The 15,491-nt window shown below is 42.7% G+C and overlaps 1 long non-coding RNA gene and 1 pseudogene across 2 annotated transcripts in view; both read left to right on the top strand.

Moving 5' to 3' along the window:
• The window catches only part of LOC136359053 (uncharacterized), a 945,479-nt gene that overhangs the window by 300,692 nt on the left and 629,296 nt on the right, over nt 1-15,491 (top strand). The window lies entirely within an intron of this gene.
• On the top strand, nt 4,493-7,416 carry LOC136358414 (calcium homeostasis modulator protein 6-like; annotated as a pseudogene).

Consider the following 15,491-nt stretch of genomic DNA (forward strand, 5'->3'; position numbering starts at 1 on the left):
CTGGAACTGATTGTGATGGTGAGAAAACTGTGTTGGGGCCCACAATCGCCTGTGGGTGTCCCAGGGGAACTAAAAGTATGGGACAGGGAATGTCTGATGAGAGAGAGGTCTGTGAAACCATGCTACACCTCCTGAGCAAGCAAAGGTCCCCCATCCTCAAGTGGGACCTTAAATTGCTCCTACGATGGGTTCCCCGATACTACCCCTTCTTCTGTTTTTACTCTTCTCTACTGGGACAAAGTTGGCGTAAAACTCTACGACCTGGTTACACTGCCTGGCCACAAGCCAGAGCTTCCTCTGCTTCCTGCTTGGAGAGCAGTCATGGGAGCGATTAGAAAAGAACGGGGAGGTGAGGCAACATGTGAGGCTAACGCAGAGATGGCCCCTGCAGCCGTGCTAAACCCAGATCTTCCATGGTCCCGTTCCCCATCCCCCATCTGCATTCCCTCCCTGACAAAAGCCAGGGACAGAGTGCAGACGCCACCTGTAGCCTGGCTACAATCTCACCAGTGACCCCAGAGCCGCTGAACGCTAACCAATTATGCAGACACAGACTCTAGCAGTGACGGAGAGTCTTTCAACCGCAGCCCCGAAAAAGATCTGGACTTATTCCCTTTGGATGCCCCTAACAGTTGGTTATGGATAAAAAAGAAAGCCCTTAAGGACAGAGACTTTGCCTTTATTTCACTAATCGATGCCGCTTTAAGTTTCATCAGAATGGCGAGCTTTTACAGAGAAGCACCTGACAGCACGGGACTGCAACAAGTGCAGACACAAATCCTACAGCCTGCAGCAGCTGACACAGTAACCAGGAACAATCTTGAGCTTCCAGTCAGCTCTGCACCCACCAGGCTGCTTCCAACTTAGGTGCAGTCACTCTGAGAACTGCAAGCCTGGACATACCAACCAATATCACAGTGAGGTTGTCTAATTGCTCCGTTTTTTGTCTCCCTACAGGAAATCTATGGACTCTCAGTACTCGGTTTCCAGGCCTTGATTATAGGTAGATCATCTACATCGTAACAGGACTGTTTGTTTTGCCAGGAGTCATTGACTCTGGCTGGGGAGATAAAGACCATGGTTTGGATCTGCCAGCCACCCTGTGTAGTCCTGGCCGGAAGCAATATAGCCCAAACTCATACCTTTCCCAGCAGTACCCTTACCTACAGCCCCCATAGCTGAACAGAGGGGAGGCAGGTTTGGTTCCACAGGGGTCCAAAATTTTCTAGACACAACTGTATCACATCTCAGCATCCCACATGCCAATGCAAAGTGACTCTGAAAGGCAAAGACTTATTTTTAACAGGTCTCATTGATACTAGTTGCAGACCTGATTGTTATCTTAAAAAGCCAATGGCCTAGTGATTGGTCAAGCAACACTGTGCCTCAGGTATTCTCAGGCGTGGGTGGAAATAGTCAAAGCCTGCAGAGGACACTTAATGCAAATTGCTACAGTCAAACCTTTTGTACTGTCTGTCCCCCTGGTTTTGTGGGGGAAGAATCTCTTAACACAGTGAGGGTTTAAAATTCAAACAAATTTTGTAAGGGGTCATCGAAGCACGCAACATTTTAAAACGAACCTAAAATGCAAAGAAAACAGTTTGGTGGATTAATGTCTCTTAAGTTCTTAATAGGAAAGCAGGAGCCAGGGATGACCCCCCTGCTGAGAAGAATGCAGAAAGCCCTTTTATATTTTTAATTTTTTGAATCATTCTTTGATGGACCCTAACCAAAAATGTTACAGCCTTTGAGTGAGAACTTGACACAGGACTGCTTCTCTCCTTCTTTTGTTTAGTTTGTCATCAAACCTGGGTGGAATGCAAATGTGTTGAATGTGAGATATTGTGGTATTGTGCATCTCATAAGAGATGAGGTACTCGCTGTGAATATGGTCCATGGAGATGCAGCAGAAAAAATGTACAAATTCAACTAGTAATGTGTGGGTATAAGTTTGGTCTACCTGAACAACTGAAAATTACACCAGAGCAGTGGTTTCTTGCTACTGAGAATAAGGATAAATGATGATTTCCTGAAAATTATGGTGTTCACTAAGAATTGTTTCTAGTGCTCAGACATAGCCTGTTGATCAACCCAAAACAAATGTTTGGGTAACTCTGGCTAATGCAACCAAAAAAAATACCTTATACTTAGCTACCACATTCCCAGAAAATCCATTTTAAATCTGTTTAGTCAGTTTTCTATGAGAGGGCTGGCCAATAACAGGAGCTACTAAAAGCACAGTACAGAGCTCAAATCCTGTTAATATATGGGATCAGTAGACTCCTTACCTTTCTTTAGCATTCTTGGAGCCACAAGAATTAGAACTCCTGGGTTCTGTAAAAATGGATTTTTGTGTTAATTTTAATTACACAGGAAAAAAAATCAGTCTAAAGATTGGGATGTTTCTCCCTATCATCCTGTATATAAGAATCAGACCTTTTTGTACAATTACACTTCTGGCAGCCCTTCTAAGTCCAGTAACAGCCCTCTGTAGCTGCCACCGGGAATGCCACCGAGTTTGTGGAGATCAGGACTGGGCAACAATCCCTTCACACATAAAGGGAGGTCCCTGTAGTTTGGGATGACTGTCTGTTCTAACACCTAATGTGTCTGTGATTTTACAGCACAAGTATCCCCCAGAACAAGGCGCAGTTTGCATGTATTTGATGAATACTTTGATGATGAATTGTCTTTGTGGTCTGCGACCCAGATGAATTTGGCCTCTTTGCTTTTGCCAGGACTGGCTGCAAAAAAGGCCTTAAGATAATTCAATAGGGTAGCCTGCTGGCTGGAAAAACAGACGAATGCCACCAGCTCCACTTTATCAAATTTATTAACAGATGCTGACAGAGTAAGGCATGCTACTTTGCAAAACCGGGCTGCCATTGATTTTCTCCTCCTGGCCCAAGGCCATGGATGTGAGGATTTCGATGGCATGTGTTTTATAATTCTTTCTGATTACTCAGAATCTATCCATGAAAGTATGAAGCATCTAAAGGATAGTGCGTTTAAACTAAAAGTAGAATCTGGGTCTTGGCTAGATAACCTGTTTAGTGGCTGGGGTTTGACACCTTGGCTAAAGGATTTTTTAGGATACAAATGCATGTGATGATTTTAATAATATTTTAATAATAATTATGTTAGTTATGATATCTTGCTTGCTTCAATGTGTGCAGAGATTAATTAATAAGGCCATTAAAGGTTAATACAGAAGATGGAGATGTGGGAAAGGGAGTAAGACAGACTTTATTAGTGTGGCTGATTTGATAACCAGGATGTCATGGTAGGAACAAACAGAGCTCTGAAGATTACAGAAGATGAGATGAAACCGGCTTACAGGAAGAGGACAGATTCCATCAACCCCCTGCGAGAAAGATTTTATAAATTGCCTAAGTTGTCTGACGATCTTTTAACCTAATTACTGTAGTGGAAATTATTAAACTTCCGGAAATGGTATATAAGCTTTTGGAAAACGTGAGTAAAATTGAATTCTAATCACTGAACCAGTCTTCTCGTCTTTCTATCAATCGTCAATAACTAACCGTCAGTTTGACTGACTCTTCCTGGGTTTGCATGCTTTTTGTTTGCTCTGTCATTGTATTATACTGCTGCATAACAACAAGGGATCCTCCAGACCAAGGGCCAAGGCAAGCACTTCCTTTAATAGCACGTCTTCCTCTGCAGCAGCAGCAGTTCGGCACTGAGCAAGGCACATCTGCAGCCACCTGAACCAGCACTGCCTGCTCTGGAGCCTCTGTGCCATTCTCTCAGCCGCCCAAACAGCTGAAATGGGACCTGTGACTTTCAAATCCCTGACCTCCAAATCACTTGTTTTGTTTGTGGTTTTTTTTGTTTTGTTTTTGTTTGGTTGGTTTTGTTTTGTTTTGGTGGTTGGGTTTTTGGGGGTTATTGTTTTGGTTTGGTTTTGTGGTTTGTTTTTTGGGGTTTTTTTGGTGGGATTTTTTGGGGTTTTTTGGGTTTGTTTTTTTTTTTTTTTAGCTTATCTGGACTACTTGCCCAGCAAGATCCAAAGCCTCAGTGGTTCAAAGATGAAATAAACAACAAGGTCCAGCTGTTCTTCCCCTTGGCCAAGACAAATAAATATGTCACTTAATAAACTTTAAAGAAAAAAATATTTAAATAATTTCCAACATAGCTACTATAAAAAATAGATTGGTTATCTCGAAAAATTGACATGATTATAGTTGAATTTTCTTTCATAAGAGAACAAGCCATATTGTATCACTAAAAACAAGGCAGGATAAAAATCTGTATATGGTTCTGAGTGGTTTTCTCACATTTTATTCATACTTTGAATCCGGTGCCTCACTGAAGAGATGATGAGGTTTAAGCCATTGCTAGTTACAATGCACGTGTGGACAAACACAAATTACTTTTACAGAGACAAATTTCTTCATTGTTTGCTCTTGATAACTGGAGTGGTTTTCTGGTGTGGTCTCTGCTTGACTGTGCAGTGAGTATTATTTCCTCTATGAAGGGCTGTTTCTGTGCCTCATCACCACCACCAACAGAAACTGAATGCTCTCTAAGCTGAGGGAGCTGCAGGACACTTGTCTCTCTCCTTTTCTCAGAGAGATTTTGCGCTTCTTACAGTAAGGAGAGGCAGAAAAATGGAAAGCTTACAAAAGGTAGTGGATTTCTGCTTCCGCCACCAGACAATTCTGGGTTGCAGCACTGTGTCCCTGCTGACAGCTGGGAGCGAGCAGATCTTCTCATCTGTGGCATTCAAGTGTCCCTGCAATTCTAACAACATGCTGTATGGTTCTTCCTTCCTCTTAGCACCTGCCTTCGTCCTATTTCTGCTTAGCTTCACGGTGAATCCCAGCACATGGCGCCTTTTGACAGGCAAGTGCTCTGCAGAGAGGCATCTCCAGCACAGACCCAGGGGAACCTCTGCCAGCTTCTCCCAGATGTGGGTGCTGACAGCCAAAGCCTCGGTGGCCCCGCTCACCTGGATAGCAGTGGCCCTGCTTGGCGCCAACTACTACGAATGTGCAGCCAGTGGGAGCAGCCTGATAGCGTACTTCTACTGTAAAGATAATGGAACTGACTGCCGAAACCAGCTGCTCAAAGTGCCCTGTGATGAGGAATTATCAGCAAAGATATCAAGTGAACGACTCAGCCTTCATGCACAGTCCCAGGTAAAGCCTCACTGCTCTTCTCCTCATACTATGAGCTTCATTCTTGGCTGCTCAGTGTGTAGTGGTACCTGCTGGGATCTGTAAAAAATCCTTCTCTCTTCTGTTACATAATGTCATGTGCCATAAGAACACAGCTAGCAAAATTCATTGGCAAAAACGCAATAACAGAAAAGCAATAGATGTATTGTTATGATACTTGCTGTGTTGCATGTTTACATGATAATGGTTTAGCACTGTCATTTACAAAACCTCATGGGCAGGAAACCAGCCTAGAGAACGTGACTTTCCACATCAGTTTTCTTCTTAAGTAGAGCTGGTGTGAGTTATTTTCCTTCTCCACTTTTATGTCTCTGAATACCTCAAACTGCTGTAAATAGGCACCAGTTGAGGAGGAGCTGAGATCAGTAACAGAGGTGAAGCTGATGTCTCCTTGTAACACAGTGGTTGCAAAGAGACATCTGGAAAGAGAAAGAAATCAGAACATCTTCTTTGCCTACAAATCTCAATGCTTGAACCTCTTAAAAATTTCACATTTACATTCTACCAAGAATAGTTAAAATATATATCTATCTTGTTAAAGATGCTTCCTCTTAAAGCAAACTGCAGGATCAAAACAGAAAGATTTCTGCATTGTTTTTTGTATGGTTCTTTTGCAGCACTTCAGTTCTGTTTCTACATTTGTGGGAATTTTGTCTTAACTCCAGTAGGAAAATCAAGTTTTGCAATTTTTCTCAGAAGAACCTTGAGAGTTGGTAAAGTGACTGTTAAAGTGTTTATAAATTTATAAACTGTTTATTATTAATTGAATTTTTGGAAATTCCTGTTTAATACACAAGCCTAGTAAAATAAACAGTGTTTCTATGTCCTAAATATTTAGCATGATGCTTGTCCAAGAAAAAGGCTGGAAAGGGGCAAACTCTATACCACTGATTTTAGATAGGATAAGAAAGGAGCAAAACTAAGGAAGGCTGACTACTACTGACATTGCAGTGGAACCTAAAAGAGGCATCCAGTCAAACAAAAATATGAAAAATGTGTGTGCATTTTTATTACTAACCACCATTTTTAATATCCAATCTACTTTCAACAAAATTAAGAAACAAAAAGAACACAAAATCCTTCCACTTGAGCACTCAGTACTTTTCCATTTGAAGAAATATCATCCTGATATCACAGGATCTCTGCCTGGAGCTTCCAGCTAAGTACCCCAGGGTAGAGGAGGGACCGGCATCTACTAGGACACCTGGTTTTGATGGGACCTCAGAGACTTGTCTAAGGATGGTAAAATCAGGTAGAAAACAAGAATGAATTTCCATAGTTAACAGCCAAATCTGTGTCCTGCCCACAAAGCATACAGGACACAAACTTTCCTCTGTGTTGTGCAAAACCCAGCTGCTTTTGCAGGCTCAAACATCAGGGAGAGTAGCTACACTCCATGAGAACATAGCCAGTGGGAGCTCTGTTTTGCAGCACAAAGCACACAGAGTGATTCTGCAGCCTCTGTACCATAAATGTGACCACAACTGCAGGAACTGATGGTCAGTGTCTTGCCTTAAAAGTTAAGAATGCTGGATCTAACTGAGTAAATAACTTCTGTCCATCTTCTCTTTTTTCTGGTATCCATCCTCAATCTGACAAGATCAGCTGAGGGGTGCAGAAGCTGTGTATGTCTGCCTGAATTGCACACATGGAATCTCCTCTTTTGGCAGCAAGCAGACAGTTACACACACTCTAGGGTGTCTTTGCTTACAGCTTTCATATTCCTTCAATGTTATGTTCTATTCTCCCCCATATGGCCATGCAAAAACACCATTAACCTCTGTATCCTTTTTCCAAGCTGGCAGGATGGTTCCTGATAGCCATCATCATGGTTCTGGCAGTGTTTCCTACATGTGTCAGCCACTGTCGCTCACAGGTCAGCTATCTTCAGCTCAGATTCTGTGAAATTTACTCAAAAAAAGAAGAGGAATTCTTTGAGATCAAAGCCAAAGAGCATGCAGCCAAGCTGGCGGAAATAAATACAAACAGCTTCTTTGAAGCCAATAAGCCAGCACCATTTCATACTCCCAGCACTGAAGACTGGCAGAAGATTTCAACCATGTATACTTTTAATTCTCAAGAGCCGTATTACAGCATGATACACAAGTACGTGAGCACCAAGAGAGGCAACAGTGCCAAATTCGAGGAAGAGGGTCAGGATCTCATTGTCTCAGAACCTGTGGATGAAGCCCAGACAGACGTTTAAGGATTGTAATGAAACAAATCCTATGTAACGCTGGCAGTCTTTAACCCTACCGATATAAAAACGCTCTTATTCTGTGCTCTTACTGAAATCTATGCAAGGTGAAAGCTGTTAGTTGTGAAAGCTGTAATCCTCAGTTGATTTGCTTTTAAATACATTTTAATCCTTTTGCTTAAGTACATTTAAATGAAAGTTTTCTTCTGTTGCTGTCCATTAAGAAGAATCATGCGTAAAATAATCAGCATCCACAAAGATCTTAGCATGTATTATGTCAAATTATTACCAAAACCTTAAAAGCACTCAGCAGGTGGAATGACAATATCAAACCTTATCGAAGAGACAAAAGAAGGAATGGAAGATTTGGTCAGAAATTCAGCTTAGTTTATTAGCTCTGTCTTTACAATGAATCTTTCAATGATGCTTAGAGCATGTTGTTGATTAAAAAATTTAGTTTTTGTCTTGAGGCATTAGGCTCGTGCCTAACATGGTGATGTAGGTGAAGTTTCTACATTAACAAACATTAGACACATTCACACATTTAAGTACATTAGAAACCTTCGGTTTCTATCTTTCTTCAGATAAGAAAGGAGTAATCTTCTTATCAAAGAACATCTCATTATAAGAAATAAAGATATTCAAAAAAGAAAGTTTTGAGTGAATGACAATAAATTTCACTTTTCATCTGAAATGCTGTTGTTCAAGAGAGCATTTGAGATATGTAAGTCAGATTGTTCAGTGTGGTCTGTTTGTTTACTCCTCCCAGAAATTCTCTCTTTCTACACAATTAAATCAGAAATTATTCAGACACACAGACAGGAATTCCAAGAAGTGAATTTGTTACATTCATTTTGCAAGGAAGGAAGAAGGGAAGGGCCTATCTAAACTCGCTGAATGTAACGAACATGTAAGCTTCTTTCTCACTATAAACTAGAAACATAACACATGAATACAAAACAAGATTTAATTCTGCATGTAGAAAAGAAGTTTTAAAAGATATTCATGACAGTCACTGACTTGCTCAGTGCTCTTTTCCTTCCAAAGAAATTTGGTGATTATACAGTACCAGGGCAGGCTGGGGGCTGACCTCTGAAAGAGCATCTCTGTAGAGAAGGGCCTGGGTGTCTCGGTGGATGGAAGCTGAATATGAGGCAGCAGAGCTCTTGTAGCCAGGAGAGCCAGTGGTGTGCTGTGGTGCACTGGGAAGAGTGTGGCCAGCAGGTCAAGGTGATCCTCCTCCTCTTCTCAGCCCTGCTGAGGTCACATCTGAAGTGCTGTGCCCTGTTCTGGGCTCCTCAGGTCAAGAAAGACGAGGAGATACTGGAGCGGGCTCAGCAGAAGGGCCACAGAGGTGATTTGGGTCTGGAGCATCCCTCCTATAGGATGCCTTATAGAGGAGATGCTGCAGGAGCTGGGCCTGTTTAGTCCAGGGCAGAGAGGACTGAGAGAGGATCTCCTGAACACCTCTCAAAGGTGGGTGGCAAGAGGAGGCTACCAGACTCTTTTCAGTGGTGCCCAGGAATAGGAGGAGGAGAAATGGCCACAATATAAAGTACAAGAAGTTTCAGCCCAACATGAGAAGAAATTCTTTACATTGAAGGTGGCAGAGCACTGGCTCAGGCTGCCCAGGGAGGTGGTGGAGTCTCCATCTCTGGAAACAATCCAGACCCATCTGTATGTGTTCCTGTATCACCTGCTCTAGGTGACTCTACCTTGTCAGAGGTGTTGGACTAGATGACCTTCAGAGCTCCCTTCGAACTCTAGCAGTTCTGTAATTCTGTAATAAGATGAGGACAGTGTAAGTTACTCATTTTCAGGATAAGTGTAATAGTAATGGTAATAGTAATAGTAATAGTAATAGTAATAATATTTTGTAAGTGTTGCTGAAAGAAGTAAAAATGGCCATTGCCAATAAACAGCCTTTATTGTGATCCATCTCAACCACATGTTCATCTCAACCAGCTGGCCCTAACCAGCAAAAAAAAAAAAAAGTAATTATAATTTTTTTTAAAGGGCAGTGTTATAAGCACACATTAGGTTATTGGCTTTTTGTGAATATTAAAATTAATAACCTACATAAAATATTGAAAAATATTGAAAAAAATTTGAAATGGAAAATATTGAAAAAACCTTTACTGTATTAATATAAATTCTTTTATTTCTGCTATTAATGAAACTTAGAAATAAGTAGTGTGATGAATATATATATTACTTATGCTATAGCATGATAATAAAGACTGCTTCTGTTCATATAACATCTAAACTGGAGGATGAGAAAATTCCCCCCACATTCCTGAATTGCCTTATCCAAATGAAGATTGCATGATCAGAGCTCCAGGAGAGGAATTTATTGAACTCATGCTATCTGACAGAATGGTGCCACTCACAGATGGATCTACAAGATAAAACAGTAGTGGGAGAGTTGAAACTGAACAGCGGCATTCAAACTCAAGAGGAATTGTTTGAATCATGCATGTGAATTTATGATTATACAACAAGCTGGTACTTCTAAGGAGCAAGCCTCTTTGTTAGCAGGTGTGCTTTCTGGCTGCATACCAGGCACTCGACCATTAACTATTTTTGCTTGTATGTTTGCTAATTTTTTTTTTAAATAAACTTACAAATCTTACTAAAAAAGTGAACCTCATTTTTCATAACTGGTGGCTCATCCTGGATATACACCTTGCCTCCAAGACCCCAGGGGGACCCAGAAGGGGGGTGCACACCCTGCCAATTTTGGGAGTCTTGCTTTACTTCTCTTGACATGTGTTGGGGAGGTTTGCAGGTCAAATACCCAGAGGAGAAGAAAGGAGACGGTAAAGTAAAAAGAAAAAAGGGAAGAAAAGGCTCCCTAAGAGACCAGGATTCAGCTCTGTAAAAACCTTATGCACTAAGACCCAGGAAAAGAAAAGAAGGGTTGTGAGCATTTTTTCGAGGGAGCAGATACGGGGTGGAGGAGTTTGCAAGAATGTGAGATGCTGCTAGCTGCGTTTCTCCAGACCAGTGAAGTGATTTAATAGTCTCCCAAGCTGCATTTCTGTTCTTTCACAAGAAAAATAGTAAAGAGACAAGGCAAAAGATAAAAGGAGTGAGAGAGACCTCCCGTGGATGGTTGGGACAGGGTTCCAGGAAAGGTTTGGACCTCTATTTGAAGGAAGGTAGCTTAGGGTTTTCCAGTACAATCCACTGGGAAATGGGATAAAAAGGAGGGAAAGGGGCCCCTAATATTTCGCCAAATTGAGGAAGAAAAACCACTAAAATCTCGGATGTGTAAAGCTCAAGAGCACCTGGGCTTTAAAAAGCTGCCAGGTTGAGAGTAAGAAACACTAGAGGCTTAAAAGTGTGATGATCCAAGAGCATCTTGGATTGGCCAAATACCTATGGGTAAATATTAACAAATAATTTTAAAGATAGAAGGTACCATTTTTTGTGTTGTCCGGTTGTGAGTGGGGAGAGAGTGAGAAAAGCATATTGAAGAAATAAATTGGCTAAGTGAGGATGAATGAATGTATATGTGATATAGATCGTTGATTTTAAAATTTTTATTTCCTGGAAGGAGGTGTATTGTATTGTATTGTTGAGAGAAACAGTTTTCTGTGCCTTGGGCAGGGGCAAGGGGGAAGGTGTTTTTCAGCTTGTTAGGGAAAGTGGGAAAAAGAGGCCAGGGACAAATAGATAAAATCCTGAGAAATGGGACAGAAAACTAGTAAGTTGTGTTCAGGGAAAAAAGGGAATAAAAGAGTGCCAGTAGCGATACCCCGAGATAGCTCTTTGGGAGTTACGCTAACTAACTGGGATATTGATCCTTGTACAAGAAAAAAGGACAAAGTAAGATGATCCAGTATTGTATGATAGAATAGGCAAAAAAGGAAATAAGATCTGTCCACGTTTATTGGCTTAGATATGGCTTTTCTGAAGTGTGAATTTGTCAGTATTTAAACAGGTTTGTCTATTCAAAAGAAGAAATTTCCGGAAGAAAAAAAGAAGTGTTGCATGCTGGATAGGATACACAGAACCTATGGGGATAAGAGTTTTTAAAATATCAGAAACCCCAGAGACAGAGTGAGAAGAGAAAAAGAAAGAAAAGGGCTGGGATCCCGTAGAAATATCGCTCCCCCTCTCCCGCCAGCTGTCCCCCCTGCCCTAGCCCCTGTGCCGGCTTCTCCCTCACTGTTCGCAGCCATCCCCCCTGCCCTAGCCCCTGTGCCAGCTTCTCCCCCGCCGTTCGTGGCCGCACCGCCGCCTCTATCAGCTGTGCCGCGACACCGGCGGCTCTGCCCGCACCTGCCCTGATCCTCCTGCCTCCTGCTGTCTGTGGGGCCAGTGCCGGCCCCGTGGCCTGCGATCGCTCCGCCGGGCGTGCCGGGTGATCCCCTGTCCCCAGCCCTGGCTGCGGGGCCCGCGGCAGCTCCGCCGGCTCTAGCGGAGATCTCGCCCGTCTCAGCCGCGGCTGCTTCGGCCGCCCCGGCCACTTCCCCCATGGCGCCTCCGGCCATCCCTGCCCTGGTCTCTGTCCATGCCGGCATCGGCTGTGCTGGGAGCAGCTGGCAAGGACCAAGTGCAGACAGTCCGTGCCCCGGTTTGGTTTCTGCCGGAAGACTCCATCCCTTTGGCTGTTCAGCAGCATTCCCTGCCTACCCGCCCCCCTCATTCCTGGAGGACTCAGTTTTGCCTGAACCTCTGCCTCCACCCCTCATTCTCTGATAATCCCATCAACCCCTCCCTTTGCCACTGCTCCCTTGCTAGCAACAGCTCCTGCAGTTCAGGCAAATTCTCTTCTTAGGGGAGAAATACCATACCAACACACAGGAGGCGCAGTTAAAAAGTAGGCTAAAGAACAGAAAAGCTGGGTGGGATAAAGAGATTAATTTATTCCCATTACAAGAAGTTCCAATGGGAGGTGGAGGTACAGGATTTGCAAGCACCCCTTTGACTTCATCAGAAGTCAGAAACTCAAAAAAGAAAAAAAAACGAAAAAAAGAAAAAATCCTGTGGAATTATTAGAGGATTCCATAGGTACAGCTGAGCAATTAGTTTAGGTCCAAACATTTTTACTTGGGAGGAGTTGCAATCAGTGACAAAGATTATTTTTTCTCAGGAAGAAAGGCATATGATCAGAATTTCTGGAATAAGAATTTGGGAAAGGGAAAACTCACAGGAGGCACCAGGAGATCAGAAAATATAAATAGCACCTCCTGATTTGAAATAAAAAAAAAAGACGCAGGGCAAAGAATAATCATATGAATGATTATTGTAATTTGATAATCAAAGGAATAAAAGAGGCAGCACCCCAAGGGCAAAATGTCAAAAAAGACCTTTGAAGGACAACAAGGAAAAGAAAAGACTCCAACAGAATGGCTAAAAAAACTTATGGGAAATATGAAAAAATATTCCGGAATAGATCCTGAGACTACCACCAGACAGGCTTTATTAAGAGCTAATTTTGCTACTCATGCCTGGCCAGATATTAAAAAAAGCTGGAAAAAATGAAAGACTGTCATGATAGATCACTAAATGATTTATTAAAGGAGGCTCAAAAGGTCTGTGTCCAAAGAGATGAAGAAAAAGCCAAGGTGAAAGCAAAAATTATAGTAGCCACTAAACGAGAAGGAAACTTCCAAAAAAAATCTGAAGCTCCCAGGTACCACTCCTAGATATTCAGGTCTTAGAGACAGGGAAAAAGAGAAAAACAGAGCCCCGGTATAAACAAAATTCCAGGAGCACCCTGAAAATGCATGTTTCTTTTGTAGGAAGGAGGGACATTACCAGCATGAGTGCCCTCACCTAAAAAAGGACCTGAAAATCTTCTGAGAGATAAACTCAGAAGAAGAAAAGGAAAGTCATATGAATATTCAACAAGCTGGTACATCTAAGGAGAGAGCCTCTTCCTTAGCAGGTGTGCTTTCTGGCTGCACACCAAGTACCCGGCCATTAACTATTTTTGCTTGTCTGTCTGCTAATTGCCTCTTTTTTTTTTTTTTTTTTTTTTTTTTAACTTGTAAATTTTACTAAGAAAGTGAACCTCGTTTTTCGCAGGCAGCTAAACTTGTTACTGGTTCTAACATATTGTTAGACATACGTGTTGCCACTTGTGGTTTCATTTTTGCCGAATTCTGTCTGCTAAATGTGGTGTAGTGGTCTAAATATTTTTCTGATGTGAGATAAGATTATGAGGGAGAAGGCAAAACAGGCTCATCATAAAGAAAAAACAAATAGATTTATTTATACACACCAAAAAGGGGGTGAAGAAAAGAGAATTAAAATGAAACCTTTCAAAGCACTCTCCTCCCCCGCCCCCCTCAACAATTCACTTTCCCATATACAACATATAGAGACAAAATCTGTAATTTTCAGTCAGTTTCACCATCTAAAAATAATCTGTCATCAGTTCTTTTAGGAGAGGAGGTGTTCTCAGAATTTCCATAGAGATTTCCCACTGAGAACATAGAACAGTTCTCCTGTGGGTCTTAACTTTCACAAAGGTAGCCACTAAGGAACCTGCCTTTGTGAAGTCCTTCCCAACAGCAGCTTTCCCAACACTGCATATGGACCATATCTGCTTATTAAGGATACTGTTTAAAGATGCCTCTTCTAGTATAAAATTAATATTCTCCTCCTCCATCTCCAAAATCATCTTCATCTCAAAAACTAGAGATCTCCTTTTCCCTAGGAACAAAGGGCTTCATACCACTTTGAACTAGAGCCTTACATCCCCTCAGACAGCATTCATGTGTTACAGGAAAATAGTCCATCCTCCGTAGCGTACTAGAGAAGTCCGGCCAAATTAGCCCACTCCTCCTTTATCCTAACAGTATTTTCATCCTCTCTTCACTGCCTTCAGTTCCATGCTGTGTCTCCGCATAATTCAATCACTTTGTCAGTTCTCACTCCGGGAAGGGCCAGAGCTTTGAAAGTGATGTCTGCTGGTAGGAAAGAGTAAAATCCTGCCCAGGCCAGGGAGTGAGCAGCCAGCCAGAGCGAGTCTGAAACTCGCTAGGTGTCAATAGCTGGGGCTCTTCTCCTCCCCTGCTGCCCCTGGTACCGGGACCGGCCGTGGCCTGGCCCACAAGCCCAATACGCAGCTGGGCCCGGCCGCCCGGCCACAGCACGATGTTACCTCCTGCCAGGTGGAAGAGAAAGAGTCCGGCTTTCCAACATCTTCCTCATTTAACCCATGTTGCCCAGGGGCGTATACCTGTATTTAATTGGCTAATCTGGTTGTCACTTTCAAAGAGGATCACTAATTGCTTTTTGCTATCCCTGCGAAACCAACACACCGCTTGTTACTGGTGGCAGGCCACAGCAGTTCGGCTGACACCGAGGCTGGCTAACAGAGTTTAGGTTTTGTTCCCCACAGAATGGCTCACTTAAAGCTCCATTATACTATGCCATCACTCTACCACACTATTTACACAAACAAAGGGAGAGAGATTTCCATGGGGACTCTACAGGTCTGGTGAGAAGGAAGCCAAGGTAAGAGATGCCCCCACTTAGCATGATGAAGATGTAAACAGACTCAGGGGAAAACAGGAGAAGGAGGTACAAAACACAGTGATAAAATCAGAGGTAACTCGGGACTGCACTGAACTTAGTTGTTGGTATTTCAGTTGAAAACAAGCATTTTGGTGAGAAGTGGTAAAGCTGGCTTTGTGGGTAGGCTGCTGTGCTGGGATCTGGGGTTTTGTGCAACCCTTATTCAGACATCTTGCATTACACCAAACAACTCTGAAGCTTTCCTATAACTTGGGTTTCTCTGAGGCTGCTCCTTCTCTAATTCCCACTCATGTTGTGGTAACAAGTCCACTGCCAAGAGGAAGATGTTCAAGAGCTGGTGGTGAAGGCCAGGTAAGAGCAAGAAACACGATCACCAAACACGTTGTGTGGCAATCTCAGAAGTTTAATTCAAGTTTCCTTAGGCAGATACAGATCCACAATGGCTACACATTAAATACATCATGCTTTGTTCAGTTTGGTCACAAGCTCAGGGCTCTTGGAGAGAAGGCTGATGTGAAAAGGCCCATAGCTTGGAGAGACACAAGCACTGCTGCAGTTGTCAGAGTGCTGCAGCCTGGGGTGTGCACAGGACTGAA

Source organism: Sylvia atricapilla, chromosome 3 (genome assembly GCF_009819655.1).
Source record: "Sylvia atricapilla isolate bSylAtr1 chromosome 3, bSylAtr1.pri, whole genome shotgun sequence".
Classification (NCBI taxonomy): Eukaryota; Metazoa; Chordata; class Aves; order Passeriformes; family Sylviidae; genus Sylvia; species Sylvia atricapilla.